Source organism: Passer domesticus, chromosome 2, assembly GCF_036417665.1.
Source record: "Passer domesticus isolate bPasDom1 chromosome 2, bPasDom1.hap1, whole genome shotgun sequence".
Lineage (NCBI taxonomy): Eukaryota > Metazoa > Chordata > Aves > Passeriformes > Passeridae > Passer > Passer domesticus.
In genome coordinates this window covers 105,398,132-105,413,815 of record NC_087475.1, presented here as the reverse complement: position 1 = coordinate 105,413,815, position 15,684 = coordinate 105,398,132, and positions in this window count along the sequence as shown.

The following is a 15,684-nucleotide window of genomic DNA, read 5'->3' as shown; positions in this document are numbered from 1 at the left end:
CTGAAAACTGCGTAGCCTATGGATGCACCTACTAAGAAGGCCAAGAGTAGTGTTTGCAGGACCAGGGCAGTGATCATCCCCCCTCTATTCAGCACTGGTGAGGTCACATCTCCAATCTTGTGTTCAGTTTTGAGCCCTTTCTTTGCTGGTGGCTGTTTAGGGGAAGGGTCACGTCAGAGCCAGGATGAGATCTCTCTCCATGCTTGCTTGGTGAGCCTTGGGCAAGAGGCAGGAAGGCAAGGAAGCCTTGAGGGTCTTGTGCCACAACCACCTGCCGTGGCTCAGTCTACCTCTGTCACCCCCTCAGCTTGCCACTGCTTAGGAAATAAATTGATCTTGATTGTGATTCAGCTGCCTGTTAAAAAAAAAAAAAAAAGAAAAGGGGTAAAAGAGATGAAAAGAGCTTTCTTAGCTATGCCAGAGAGGGATTATGACAGGCTCTCTGGCATGGGAGTGCTCACCATTGGTGTGGAAGTTTCCCACTGCCTCATGTTGGCATTAGCAGCTGGGATCTCTGGAAACCTCTTGCTCTGATCTTTGAGGCTGGATGCAGTTATGAGAAATAATGAGTATTTGAAAGTAATGCAGGAGAGAGAACCTTTGGGTGTCCTTTTCCTAGAGTAACCAGACCATGCAATCCCTGGACACAACAGTGCCACATCTGTGTGGAGACATTCTTGTGGCACAGCGGGGAGCAGAAGTCAGGGGCCCTACGACTCCAAGTAGCCTGTGCTGCAGGTTTGGAGGAGTTGAGGAAGCGCCCACATCTGTCCATGACCTCCACAGGTCTGGAAGAAGCTCCAGAAAAATGTTCCTTGTGTCTGGCAGCCATGAGGGTTGTGGAGAAGTACTCTCCTCCTGAGCAGCACTGCTCTCCTGAGCCAAAAGGCTGGGACTATCTCTTCCCTTGTCTGGTTTTTCAGGGCTGGCTGCTTGGCCTCTGCCTCCAGCTCTGCACTGCTGAATTTCCAGCTGCTGCTGTTACCCCAAGGTCTGCACTTGCAGCCAGCTGTGAGGCACCAAACCCATCAGTGTAAGCTGAATCCTGATTGCTGGCCTTGTGCTCAGGCAAAAAGTGCTGGGGGAACTCCATGGAGACAGGGGAAAAATACCATCAAAAGAATTGTGGATTCTGGCATGGCAGGAGAACTGTGGATGGCTCAGTGGTTGATGTAACTGCAGGGACTTTCTGCTACCTGACACAGTCATGCCCTATGGACCTGATCGATCCCTGCACACACCTGGCTGAGCAAGTGCTTGGAGCACTGCCACACGGTTCCAAGAGTTTCTTTCTCTCGTGAAGATTGTGTATTGAAGCTGCTGGAGCACATTCACCTTGGAATGTTTACCTCTCAGTGTTTACAGTGGGGTTCCTTGCTTTCACATCCATACCACCACCTTTCCCCTGTCTAGAGGTGCCTGAAGGTGAGCTGGTTTTCTTCTAACTCAGGCATCCGTAGCTGCATGCTTTGTGCTGCCAGAGCACAACCATTTACGTAAGGTTTGTTGGGTTTTTTTTTTTGTCCTGGAAGTTCTTGCAGACAGGATGGGTACGAGGGACTTTGTCCTGCCAGGCAGCTAGATAAAGCACTCAGTGATTCAGCATTTATTGCACCCTACACAGATTCCTCTGTTATCATACCAGCAGGAATGTGGGGCTAGAAGGGATCTCCTAGTCATCATCCTATTTCCCAGCAATGACAAACAGTGAGTCATAAGTCCCTCTTGTTAATTTATCACAGTCCATCTTAAGTCATTGGGAATTTTCTTGGCAGCTTATTCAAGAACTTCACTTTGACAGAAGGAAACTTGTTTCTGATTTGCAGCCCACATTTTTTCATAGCCTATTTTTGTCTACTTGTTCTCATGCCAGTGCTATCTTCTAGTTAGTAGCTGTGCTTCCTTCCCGTTCTCCAACCTACTCTCTTACATGCCAGTGAAGAATGTGGCCTCTTCTTCCCAGGATCTACTCAGACAAGAGACTGTCTATTTTTAGTTCCCTCCAGCAGCTCATACCTAGCCCTCTTTCAGTCTGCAGGAAGGCTTTGAGGAAGAGCCCTGGTTTTATTGCTACCAGGTCATACCCTTCCCTTGGCAGCCACGTGAGCATGGCTGTATACGCTGTTCTCTGCCTCCAGCAGCACAGGAGTCCCAGGGTTCTGGGGCAGGATCATGCTCACCTTTGAAAAGAGAAAAGAAATACTCACTAGGACTTAGGACATCAGAAAGGCAGGCCAGAAGCAGGTAAAATTCCAGAGGGTCATCAGGAAGCTGACATTTTCTCTGCAAGTCTGCAATAGCCCTGGGGCCTAGATTTACCACTAGTATGTTAATAATCTCACAGAAGGGCTGTCCATCCATGTTTCCTTTCAACACCCCTCCTGCAAATGCTGAGAGATGCACCTCTGCCTGGTGAATGAAGAAACCATGAAGAGCTTTTATTTCTTGGAGTTTCCCATGGCTTAGAAAATCCATAAGGATCTGAGTTCCTTAGAAAGCCCCTGATACCTCTCAAGGGGTTCACAGAAGGGGAAAATGAAAGCAATCTCCTCTGCAGTGTCCTGATGACATGATCCAACATAGGAATATCATGGATATTTTATTGGAAAAGGTGAATATAATGAGCAAGGCACCTTTCTGGAGTTGGGCACTGGTTTCCAGGCAATTGCATCTCGTATCTAACCCAAATGAGTTGAGTGATATTTCAAACCAAAGAGAACAGCAGGAATAATATTAGCTGATGCAATCGCACCTTGAATTACAGCAGTGCTAGGCTGCAAATGCTAGTGCTAGATCCATGAACAGTAGGCTGCTCTGTACATGATTACAGCAAATTCAAGCCCTGTTTGAAAGCATCTGGGTTTTGGTTGGGTCTTTTTTTACAGTCCCCCAAATAGAGCTGGTGGATAAAGACTTCCTTCCCTCTGACAGGTGAATCTTACATTGATGGTGAACCACACTTTGGCAAGTATCAGTTAACTTCCTTGCTATTACAGCCTTTTTCATGCCAGTAACAAAAACACATTTAGAGCTCTCCTGCTTCTGCAGTCCACTCTTCACAACGCTCCAATGGGAGTTTTTCCTAGTTCTACAAATAACTGATAGGAACGTGCTGCAGTCAGTGGGGGAGCCAGGCCCTCCCTTCCCTGGAAGCCCGGCATTACTGAGTACCTGCTGTGCCTCAGTGCAACACCTTTGGGCTGAACACTCACTGCCTTCTCGTGGAAAAAAGCTCCCAGCCCCCACTGCCTTCAGCCACAGCTGCCTGATGGCATCTGAATTAAGCCTTTAAAGCAGACAAACCCAACAACAACAAAGTGTATCCAAGGATGACATGGGGTCCAATTTACTCAAGGAGGAAACTTGGGAGTCAACAGCCTTGTCTCTTCTACTGACTGTTATGTTCATCTCAGAGAGAAACACCACAGTCTCTTCTGTCACTCACTGGCACCTGACATTCAAGTGCCACCTCCCTGAGTTGCATCAAGATTTCTTCACTATGTTTGCAAAACTGGATCTAAGTGTTTCACCAGCAAGGCCTGAGTGACCAGCAGGACCCAGGAAAGAACAGGAGAACAGGAGCTGATGCTCCCAGGTGGGTCTTTTTTAACTTCCTTAAACAGCAGGTTTTGGATGGCAGTGAAAATCCCAAATGTCCTCTTGAAAAAGTGAGTGAGAGGCCAGAGATGATGGGGAAGGAGTTCAGACAACAGTCTGGAGTATTAACAGGGGAGACCAATGTTTTTGCTGTTGAGTAGTTGCTATATGTGGGTGGTTTGTTCACAACAGCTGGTTCTAGTGAATTGAATAATATTTCTGTGCATGTTCATGCATATATTTGTGTCTTTACACAGAGGAAAAACATCCCACTTTCTCAGGATCATCCCATCGTCTGGAAAAATTGGAATTTGACAATCATCAATTAGAAATAGAAAAGAACCCTGTTCGCCATCAGCAAGTATGCGATTTCTGCCATGAGGCAAAGATTTTTCTAGATAATGAAAGCATTAGAAACAACCCCACATGCATGTGAGGTATGTCTGGTAAAGCGCTTAAATAAAAAAATCATCTTGCAGCTTTCCACTGGGAAAAATGAGTGTCCTGCAACACCATCAGACCCTGGGCTGCAGGGGGGCCACACTCCTACAAGGAGAGATGACGCCTCTATGCTGGACACAGCAGGATCCTATTTATTTTACAGAATTGGGCTGTCCTCCCCCTGATCCAGACAGCATCAATCTTGTAGCAGCAGCAGCAGCAGGAGGTAGGGTAGGTTTTGCACTGACCACCTACCTTCCGCTACAGCTGGAAATCGAGGAACAATATCATTTCCAACGTTATTCAGCAGATTTCAAGATCAGTGCCAAGCCCTGTGCAGCCAACAGCTGAGCTACAGAGATTCTGTCTCTCCTTTTACAGGATTATTGTACAATAATTTCTTTCTGTGACCAGTTTAGGCCGTTCTAATGCACAGTCATAAATGAGACATTGACTTCTAGAGATCTTCCTTCCCTTAGGGTGGCAGATGAAATAATGGGTCACAGCTTTGTTCTGCCACAACATGCCTGGAAGCGTTGAGAGACACGCTTTCCTCACAGGGAAATTTCCACTGTCTCCTTGAATTTGCAAGTTTGCAACTTACCTGTGGAGTATAAAGGAAATGCTGGGCTGACCAAAACAGATGTAAGAAATCGATTTGCTCATGCCATTCATGCAGCAAGAGCTGTTCTGCTGATGTCTGTGTCTGTGGGAAAGAGCACCGTGACTTCCACTTTTGACATAAACCTTGTGGCTTTTTTTTCAGCAACTAAGCAAACATGCCCAAGACCAGGATAAGAGAAATACCTTTAAAAAACCTGAATATCATCTTTGTAAAAAAACCCTGATCAGTGTAAGGCAAGTTCATGACACTGTGCTGAAAAGGATATTGCTCAGACTAATTCAGCTCCTCAAGCAGATTGCTCCTTTAACACTGCCTATGACTTAAATCCTCAGTATAATACCACTATTTTTATGTGGAGTCACACAGGAGTCACAAATTGAATAAATGAATTCAGGGGATGTTCCAGCTAATGACAAGTTTGTCCTGCAGCAAAAAGGTCTCCAATGAAGAGTAAAATATTAGAGTTCCACTGTATGCAGCAATTAGCAGATTTTGATAATTGGTGAGAATGGATATGAGAAAAACAAAGGTGAAAAAAAGTGAAATACTTTATGATTGCATTATCTAAAAATTAACATTCCTATGCATAGGAGTGCATCATATTCCCTGCATATTAAAGCTGCACAGCATTCATTCACAAACAATTTTCAGAGTGATGAAAAGTTAAAGTGATTCAGGACATTTCCAAGAAGGCGGCTAAAAAAAAAAGCATTTGTATACTTGCATTTCAAGTATGTCTTAGTTTTTGGTCTGAGACACTTACACTGTACAAACTGGAAATCCAGCTTTTATGGGTCTTGACAAAAGCTATCCAAACTGGACCACACTTAATGACTTTGAAAAATCATAGACCACATAGGTCTGTGGAGGCTTATTAGCACTTACTGGACAAAAAGGCATGCCCAAATCATCCCTGGGAAAATCTTGGCTGAGAATATTCTGTGTCCTGGCAGCTGCTGGTGCACCCATCACCTGGGCTGTGCACAGGTGGTGGCCAAGCCCAGCCCACCTGCCAGGCATTGCAGTGGGAGGCTGCACTGAGCTGAGAGCAAAGTGGGGTTTATCTCATTAAGTGATGACTGCCACACTGGCTGTGAAGCAGCATGGCAGGAGAAGTGGTTGTGATAGCCAGATGTGGGAGGAAAGAGATAAATCTGTTTGAAGAGTCTGCTGTGACTGGGGCTGGAATAGCTGGGGGAGGAGGTGGTGTAAGAGGGAAAGATGTTCTGACTGGGGCAGAGGCAGGAATGGGGGGAGGCTCATTTTCTCAATTAACAATTAACAGCAATGAGAACAGAGAGAAGGTTTAAGCCACCAAGGATTCAGGGTTTGGGAGCTGTTGGGCAAAAAAAGGAGGTGAGGAAGTAGGGAAAATAGCATAAGTAAAAAAAAAAGTGTGATGGCAGGACAAGCCAGGGGACTGGGAGGGAGACAGAGGTAGGGTGTGGGCATGACTTGAGGTGAGTGGAGGCAAGAGTGGGAAGATGAAAGACCCTAACTTGACAGTGGTGGGACGGAGCAGAAGAGGTAGCAAAGGAGCTGTTTGCTTTCAAGGATCTGAAAAAATAATAGGATTGGAGAGAACAGGGATGGCAAGAAGAAAAAAGCTCCTAGTGGTAGATATTGTTCTGCAGAGTTTGGGATGGAACCTAGGCAACGTTAGATTTTCATCTTATCTGCTCCCAGCATGTGGATCTGAAAGGCAAGTTTCTGGTGCTTCCCCTCCCACTGCCACCGTAACCTTTGTTAGTTGGAGAGGTCACAGTCACCTTGGTTTTCTCTGCCAGTCCCTTGAAGAGGTCTTTGTCAGGAGAAGGCTCTTACAAGGGATGAATGTGCATATCATGGTATCCGTGCTAAGTTGCATTGGCTTTAAAACACACTGACCAGGATCCTAAAAAGCGGGACACTGTATCTGTGCCAAAATGGCTCTGAAATCAAGCATTCAGAAGTTACAGAAAACTGGAATGAAAACAATGTGCACAAACCTAATTTGGCTTAATTTTGGCATGTATGACTTTGTGGAAAAGAGGCCTGGAAGGGACCTCAAGAAGCCATGTGGGGACTCCAGTCCATCTCTTTCTCCCAAGGCAGGAACAATTATTCCTAGATGATTCTTGACAAATGTTTCTCTAATCTTCTTTTGTGAGACAGACATTAATTACAGAGTCACATATTTTTTTCTTAATGGCATTCTGCCTTAGTGCAGAAAATATACTGGGAGCATGCTGTGAAGGAGACTGGGAACACAGCTGGAGAAAGAACAGGCTCATGGTTCAGCTTGTGGACTGCTGCCCTGGAGAACTGTCTGTGCTTCAGAGTTCCTGGGTGGTCATGTAAATCCAGCTTCTCCCGGGTAGTCATTAATTGTGTTTTCTCCATTTTCTGGGTGCACAGTTTGAAAATACTGACTCTGATTTATTTGTCCATGCTAGGTGCCCTGTTTCGATACAGTCTTAGGGCTTTAATTTCACCACCACCACCCAGACTGCCCAGACCTTGTGGCATTTGCTCTCATAGCCTGGGAAATAAAACTGAAGTTTTTGTGTGTCATACTCAGCACTAACTCTCATATGTCACTCTTCTCCCACTTCTCATCTGACCCTGCCCTGTGCACTTTGTCAGCTTCCATCTCCCTGGACCGTCCTTACTCTGCTGAAAGCATCCTCACAGTCATGAATGTGATTCCCAGATCCTCTGTTTTTTTGAGGTTTTTTTTATGGACAATTCTTCTGAGTGTTTTTTTAAGTTCAGGTTTCTCCACAACCGCCTCATCCTCAGAGGCACATGCATTCAGCACAATTAATTACACCAATAATTAATTACCTCAGGGAAAAATCAGCAAAACACACAAGAACAAAGAGCATACAGGACACCAGGAACTACTGTAGCAGCTCACAGGATCATCACAGGAATGTGGAGGATGGAAGTGATCTCTGGAGATCATCTGGTTCAACCCCCTCTTATTCAAGGTGGGTCAGCTACACCTGGTATCCAGGACTGGGTCCAGTTAGGTTTTGTACATTCTCATAGATGGAATCATAGAATGGTTTGAATTGGAAGGAACCTTAAAGATCACCTCATTCCAATCCCCCTGCTGTGGCATGGACACCTCCCACTAGACCAACATGCTCAATGCCCCATCCAACCTGGCCTTGAACACTTCCTCCACAACTTCTCTGGGCAACCTTTCAGTGCCTCAACACCCTCACAGTAAAGAACTGGATACACAGTAAAGATGAGACTCCATGACCTCTCCAGATGAGCCACAGAGTAAGAAGATGTTTTCTAGTGTTCCAGTGGAGTTTCATGTCTTAAATAATGCCTATTGCTTCTTGTCCTGTCAGCAGGCACCTATCTCCCTCTTCATTCTCTCCCACTAGATATTTATACACATTGATGAGATTCCTGCTAAGCCTTTTGTTCTCTGGGATGAATAGGATTAATATTCCCAGCTCTCTGTCTTCCCTCACATGAGATATGCTTCAGTCCCTCAATCATCTTTGTGCCCTTTGCTGGAGTCATTGCCAGAAGTCCCTGTCTTTCTTGTACTGAGGAGACCAGAACTGGGCACAGGACTCCAGGTGAGGCTGACTAGATTCTAATTCCCCAGATGCTCCTTCTTGTCCTGTTGAAGATAGGAGTGGCTTCTGGTTTTCTTCCAGGCCTCAGGAACCTCTCCTGATCAGTGTGATCTTTTAAAGAGTGGCCTTTTAATTACATTATCCAGTTTCCTCAGCACTTTTGGGCCCCTTGCTCAGGGGCTTGGGATTGCTAAAGGACACTGTCACCAGTAAGGCTTCCTCCTGGGCTACCTACCCCTGCTTCCACCTTTTGTGCATTTCCTTTTTATGTCAGAGTTTAGTCATGACCTCATCCACACATGCCTCCTGCCACCATTGCTTGATTTTCTTCTTGTCAGGATGAACCACTCTTGAGCTTTAAGGAGATGATTAAACAGCTCAGCCCTTGTTTTCTAGTTCAACATCTTGATCCTTATTGTGGCCAGAGCAAGATGTTTCAGAGCATTTTATAAATGTTCCCATACATCCACACTTAAGAGAGTGATTTCAATTCAAACAGCACATTTCCAAACAGCGCTCTTCACCAAAAAAGGGATCATTGTTATCCAGGTTCTTGCCCATCAGTGTTATCCTCCATCAGGGAGTTTCAGAGTCCAGTTAGAAATGTAACTGTATTCCCATCACCTCGTGGGAGGCTTCTTACTCCAGAGGCCACTTACCAGGCAGGACTTTCTAGAGTCCTTCCATGGGTGTTGAGAAGAGACAGGCTCCTCTAGGGGCAGTTTAAAAGCAACCACACTTGAGAATTGGAATCATCTCCTGGAGTAGTGTCTCACCTTCCACTGATTAGCACAAACTTCTGCTTTAAGTGCCTGAAATATACAATAACTGCTTAATTTAAAAATACTCCCTTCTACTGCTTTTGAAAGTGCCGCCTTTCCTGTTAATTGCATTGTGCCCTTGTTCCTGTGCTACGAGGCAAAGAGAATATCCTTTTGAACTCAGAATGGCATCATCAGCTTGATATGGCTTAAATCCAGTCCAATTAAAAATACATAAATGTGGCACTTCCCTTAAGTCAGATGTCCTGAAATGACTCCTTTATAAAAAGGCGTTGTTAATTCTGCCAGGATTTTCTGCTTGCAGACTCTTTTCCTAGGGGTCATTTGTAGTGTCTCCTGCTCCAATCACGATAACCTGGTTTAAAGCTCACCCATTTCCTTTCTGTGTCCTTACATGCCTGCTCATTGTTGCCTGTTGAGTTCAACCTTGCTCACGCTGCTGGCTTGCAGCCTCTGCAGGGTCTGAGAGGAGTGCTCATCCAAGTCTTGCAGAACAGCATGTGAGCAATAGCGGCTCGGCTAGATCAGGAGATAAGCTTTGCTGACCATTAGCAAAACAATGGACTGTACGCTCAGTGCCGCTAAATACACAAAATAAACAGGCAGAGGAAAAAAATAGGTTCCTCGTAACAATCACCGTCACAAAATGTTCAGGAGGAAAGGAGATTCTGGAAAAGATTGGTTGGGCTTATTTTTTTAAGGAATGCAATTGTTTCCATTGATTTCTAGGGCTTTTTGGTGCTTTCGTACTACTGGTTTCTTGTTTCCAGCCGCTTAGATCTTGCTGCCTGATCCCGAATCCTGCCTTTTAAAAAGGCTTTTGAATTATGTCTAATAGGCTGAAGCAAAAGCAACATGGGTTGTTAGCCTGATCAAATTAGGTGTGCAGAGTGTAAAAGATTTTATGATGTCAAGCAGTCTACAGGGATTAGGGGAAAGAGTCACGTTTTATAGGAAACACCCAGGACTTGTGTTTTAAAGACACAGCAGAGAGTCTTCTCTGTTCTGATTCCTGTGTCTACTTTTAAGTTTTGTGTTTGCAGACCCTCTAGCCTGTCCACATATTTGCTAACTTTTTACATTTGATAGCTCAGTTTCAGTGCCATCTTTTCCCAGATGTTTTAGATATTTGAGAGCGAGCTCTCCATTTAAAAACAGCTGTCTCTCCATCTCAGGGCAAGGACAGCTGTCAACAGCAGATGTACAATGCAAGATGCAGCAACAATTAGTAACCATTTGCCAGCCAAAGATGAAGGAAGTAGTGTGCGATGGTGATTAGTGAGCAGCCAGGGACAGGGATCATTAAATCAATTAGAGTGCTTGGCAAAACCTCAATGAACTAAATGAAAATACTGTTACATTTTTGGCCACTTCAAATTAGCTGTTCATTTTCTCCCATTTTCTGAAGAGAATCACCACTTTTAATTCAGGGCTGCAAACTAGAGACCCCAGTTCACAGGCGAGACATACGACCGTACAAGGTCACTGCTGTAGCTGATGTATGACCAAGGTTTGATGGCTCTGTTCAACCATTTGGATATGTGTTGTCTACTGCAGAGCAAGCATTTCTCTCTGCAGACATACTATAGCACAGTTTGCCTTGTGGATATCAAGAATGGCTCTAACCCAGAGAGCACTATTGTCCTCTTTCTCCCTCGCAGAGCTGGCTGTCCTGGGGAGACCTGTACCCATGCAGTTATTCTCAGCCAGGGTAAAAGCAGCTGCAGCAGCAAGAGCTGGATGAGCATTTCACTGCAGTTAAGGACGGTAATTTTGTTCTGCAGAGAGCCCTTCCAGCAAGGACGGCATCCCAGACAGGCTTCACCAGGCCTATTGCTGCTTTCTTTGCTTTCTTTGGTGATGCAAACATCTATTCTCAACAGCCTTTTCTTCTCTTGGCACCTTGCACCATGTGCAATGCTTTCTTTCCAAAAACTATTTCAGTAGGAACTAGCGAATCCTCTTCCTGTGTTTGTGAGAAGGCACAATAAACCTGATCACCCTGGTGCAACATCACCCAGCTGTCTGAAGGAGGAAGTGGAGAAAAATCTCCTTTGTTGGCTGTTGTGCCTGGTTCCTGGTATAACTTCCAGGTCACTGTGATGATTTGGAAAGCCAGCCTGGCTCTTTTCCCCTGCACACGCCTCTTCCATATGTCTCCCAAGATCCAGCTAAAGAGTAGTCCTAATCCTGGGGCTGCAGTTGGGGCTGTCTCTCCCTCTAAGGTTTTCTCAAAAGAACTGAAGGCCTCAGGATTCAGGCTGGCTTTAACTCTCTTTACTTTAGAAGTCTCCTCAACAGCCAGATTGGAAGCAGGGAAATTGTGAGAATGGGACATTCATGGGGCCTTCCACCAAAACTGTAGTACAGAGAGAGTAAAAGGATGTCAGTCTCGGGCTGCTTGACTCAATCTAACGTGAGTGAAATGAAACACACAGAAGAGACCAACGTTTTTTCTAGATTTGAACCCTTTCAGATTTCTGAGGAAATGGGCATAGATGTTGCTTTCCAGAAAACAAGAATCTGGAAGATTTGTCAAAAGCTCATTAGACTGGTAGAGCTTCTCTGGCTCTGGACACCGTTGTTTTCCAGGTGAAAGGTTTTCCTATGAAGACAGTGTGGTCAGACAAATTCTGGGGCAAAGGCAACTGTTCAACTGAACAAGATGTTCTCCTGGCATGATGGGAAACCTGATGCTTTTGTCAAGAGCTAGTGGATAAAACTAACTTGAAACCTGTGCAGAACATCAGCAGGGAGAACTTAATTCCACAGAAGGATGCATCTGCCTGTGTACTCAGTCACGGATGTTTTCCACATGTTGCAATATTGCCATGAACCTCTATTTGGTGTCTCTGCTCATTCACCTCCACTACAAATTGGAATACAGAAAGTTGTCTGTAGCTTCTGTTACACTGAACTGTTTGGACCACTCGGGTTTATTGGTTCTGGCAAAGTTACCTGGAGTCTTGCAAGGACAAGGAGCACCCACGCACACCCAGATCAGCAAAACATCAGCTGTCCTCTGAAGCAATTGTTGGTGATGACATATTTTGTGACAGGAAGTGATTACAACATAGTGGGTTCTCGGGATTAAAAATTTGTGTCCTGCTCAGAAACATACATGCAACTGGTATGTTCTAAACATAGATGCCCTCAGGTTTTGTTCGAGGACAAAAATCAAAACCACTTTTCAGGATTTATTGTTTAATCATTAACGCCTGGGCAATCGGTAAATTTGTTACTGTTACAATCGCTGATTTTCCACTGGAAAAAAAAAGCAAAGTTAAAGTTCAACCATAACTATTGAGTTTGCCCATGCCAATCAAACAAGAGACAAGCCATTATAATGTCTCACTAAATTGTTCTCTGGATAATTGCCTTGGCAATATCAAGGAGTTAGATACAAGACTTGTAGCTCCATTAATATAATTTAGATTCTCTAGCATAGCAAGGTTCAAAACAGCCTTGAATCATTGCGTCCTTATCAGACTAGCGAGAGGTAGGCCTGTCACCATGACTTCTGGTGGAACAACCCAGCAAGAGCTGCAAGGTAAGCAAACAGAAAATCTTCCTGCTGATCACTTGAAAAGGAAGCAATGGAGAAAGAAAATAGCAGGAGTTACTGTGCTGGAACATGTCTACCTGTTGGAGCAGGCTGATTCAGTGTCTGATTAGAATGACTGAAGTTTATTGTTGATATATGAAATGCAAACAGACAAATGAAAACCCCTAAACAAGCAAACAAAACCCCTGCCCTACTCTTCTCTTGAACTCCTTAGAGCTTTGTTCTACCCAGAAATTGTACCAATTTTCCAATTCACTGCCACCTTATGGCATTTCAGGGAGATAACACCTCAGTAATTTCTCTCGGACACTTCATGTATTCAGGTAAGCTCCCTGGGCATTTGCACATTACAGAGACACAGCAGGGTAAAACTGCCCCGTGCATCCAGACTTGGCACAACATTGATGCTTGGGATGCTGGATTATAATAGCTTGTGAAAACTGATCATTAAAACGTCAATTCTATTTATATTTGCAGATTCTAAAGGGAGGTCATTTCATCAGCCAAGGGACCAAAAATAAATATGGACTTTGCAATGTTGTCAAAAGAGAATCTTTCAGTCTAAAAAAGCAACTAGCTCACTCATGATTCTCACATTGAGGATGAAAGTTTAATAGATGCCCTTATTGTGTGTTTAGGGCTTTTCCGAGAGTCGTCTTAGTTAAGGAAAGAATCTATGAACAGACTAACAGAAATTGGAGGTGCTTTATGCATTTCCATCCCCTCAAATACATCACAATTTGCCTTTAAAACACGGTTGTGGTTTCCTGGTGGATGAGAAGATGCTACAACTTGAATGGACAGGCTTTGAAGACTTGGTTGCTTAATTATGAAATGGAAATATGTGCAGGATTGCCAAATATGAAATACTGCAGCTGGGGGTTTTGTAATATGCATTCCCCCTGTGCATGGGTAGGCTTGGTATTCAGAAAAGTGTTATTTGTAGCAACCAAGTTGTGGTTTTGATATAGATTACTTTGGTATTGAAGAGGAAACAGGGTGATTTTAGAGAATGGGTATATCAGATAAAGGAGGACAAGCACAAACTTATTTTCATGAAGTAGCTTGTTCTCTGTAAGGAAATGAGGTTGATTTCCCATTTTTATTATCAGGTTGTAGACTCATTACAGAGCTTTAAGGGACATTTTTCAAATGGGCACCATCAGTATAAATTATGCATCGGTCTGATTTTTATTTACCACTGTCATGAGTAACAGCAAATGCTGAAAAGCAAAGAGCTCACCCTCCCCCACCTGCTGTTTTTCAGACTGCCAACTTCGTCAAGAAACAAAGCTCGGTTGTCTCTCCTAAGTCAGTTATCCTGTTTACGTAGTAATTTGAAAGAACTTAGTCAGAAAATAAGAAAATGTGATTTGTGTTAGCATTTTGATGCCCAAAGCCAGAAAAAATAATGACTGGAATGCCTGGTGGTACATTTCAGGTACAAGAGAGCTGGCCACTGCCTGGTGGCACATTTACTTTGTTGCTTTGTGTAAGAATGTTCTTCAGAGAGCTAACCTAATCTGTAACCCTAATTTTTGACAACTGCTCTGCCAAACAGGAGAGAAAATCTCATTTTCACTGTTGGCAGCTCACTGAAGCCGTGTCTAAGTAACATTTGCCACAGTGGTGCTTCAGAGGGGGGTTGGAACAATGAGTATGGTAGGGTGGCTTGGGGTGGCTGCAGAACCACTCCCATGCTGGGACTTCAGTGTCCCTTAGCCCTTGCTGGGGGACACCACTCTCACCTGTCAGGTTCCCAGCTGTACAGAGCAGCACAGGTAGATCCTGGAGAATCAAATGTCTCACAGTCCCATGGCCTTTGTAGTAGGTAAAACCACTCATCATCTTTCAGGCAAGAAAAAAGGCTTCCAGCAAGCCAACACCCCAGGGCGAGCAAAGTACTGAACAGAACCATTTTGAGAGACTGGGTTTGTTTTTTGCTTTGTAAAATAGCTCTTGTAAAGGATGAATTTCAGCTGCCTTTGGCCAGGTCTTTGTTTGGTCACACAGCAATGGTGTTCAGAACACGACTGCAAAAAAAGTAAATCTGGCAATATTTTGGTGCCTTAAAAGAAAACAGCAGTCTTAGTCTCTAACACTGGCAAAATATGTTTCTGCTAGTCCAAGTTATTTTGTTTGTGGTATAAACTATTCTGGCAAGAGCACTTCTTTTTTTTAATGGCATAAGCAAGCGGTGCTCAGTTTTTGCTGATGTCTGCCGAGTAATTCCACCGAGTTCACAGCAGGCAGCAGTGCTTCAGTGCTGGCTGTGCCAGGGCTGGGAGCTGCTGTCCCCAGGGATGCTCCAGAGCCCTGAAGAAGGACAAGTTCTTCCAGAACAGTGCCTGGAACTCTGGCCAGGGCCAAGCTCAATCTACCTGTGGTGTCAGTGGGACCTGAGGGTGTTCAGTGCCTCAATACAAATTATGTTTCCTGTGAGGAAGCCTTGCTGGTAACAGCTGAACTGCGAGGACTTTCCATGAGAGCCTTGATCTTCTTTCCCCTGCCTGGCCCAGCTTGTACAGAATGGTTCATGAACCACATCCACGACTGTCCCAGCCTCCCGTCCCCTGCCAGAAAGCTGCAGAGGGACTGCTCACCAGAGCTTGTTGTGACCGGGCAAAAGGGGATGGCTCCGAACGGGGAGAGGGCAGGGTTAGATCAGATATTCGGAAGACATTCTTTGCATGAGGGTGGTGAGACACTGGAACAGGCTACACGGAGGACTTGTGAATGGCCCATCCCTGGAAATGTTCAAGGCCAGGCTGGATGGGGCTCGGAGCAACCTGGTCCAGTGGAAGGAGGGGGGTGGGAACGCAAGGCCCTTGAAGAGCCGTGCCAACCCAAACCATTCTGTGGTGCTCTGACAGCACTGCGCGCGTCAGCGCCATTTCCTTCACGGCTCAATGAAGCAGAGCCGCAACACCTCCCCGCCTGACGGCTTTTAGGCACAAACCCCGCAGTTTCGGGTTTCCTTTCGCGCTGCCCCAAGCGCGCTCCCGGCGGGATGAGCCGCGAGGACGCGCCTGAGGGGCGGTGCCCGGCCGCGCTGCGCATGCGCGCTGCCCTCCCCCGGCCCCCACAGAG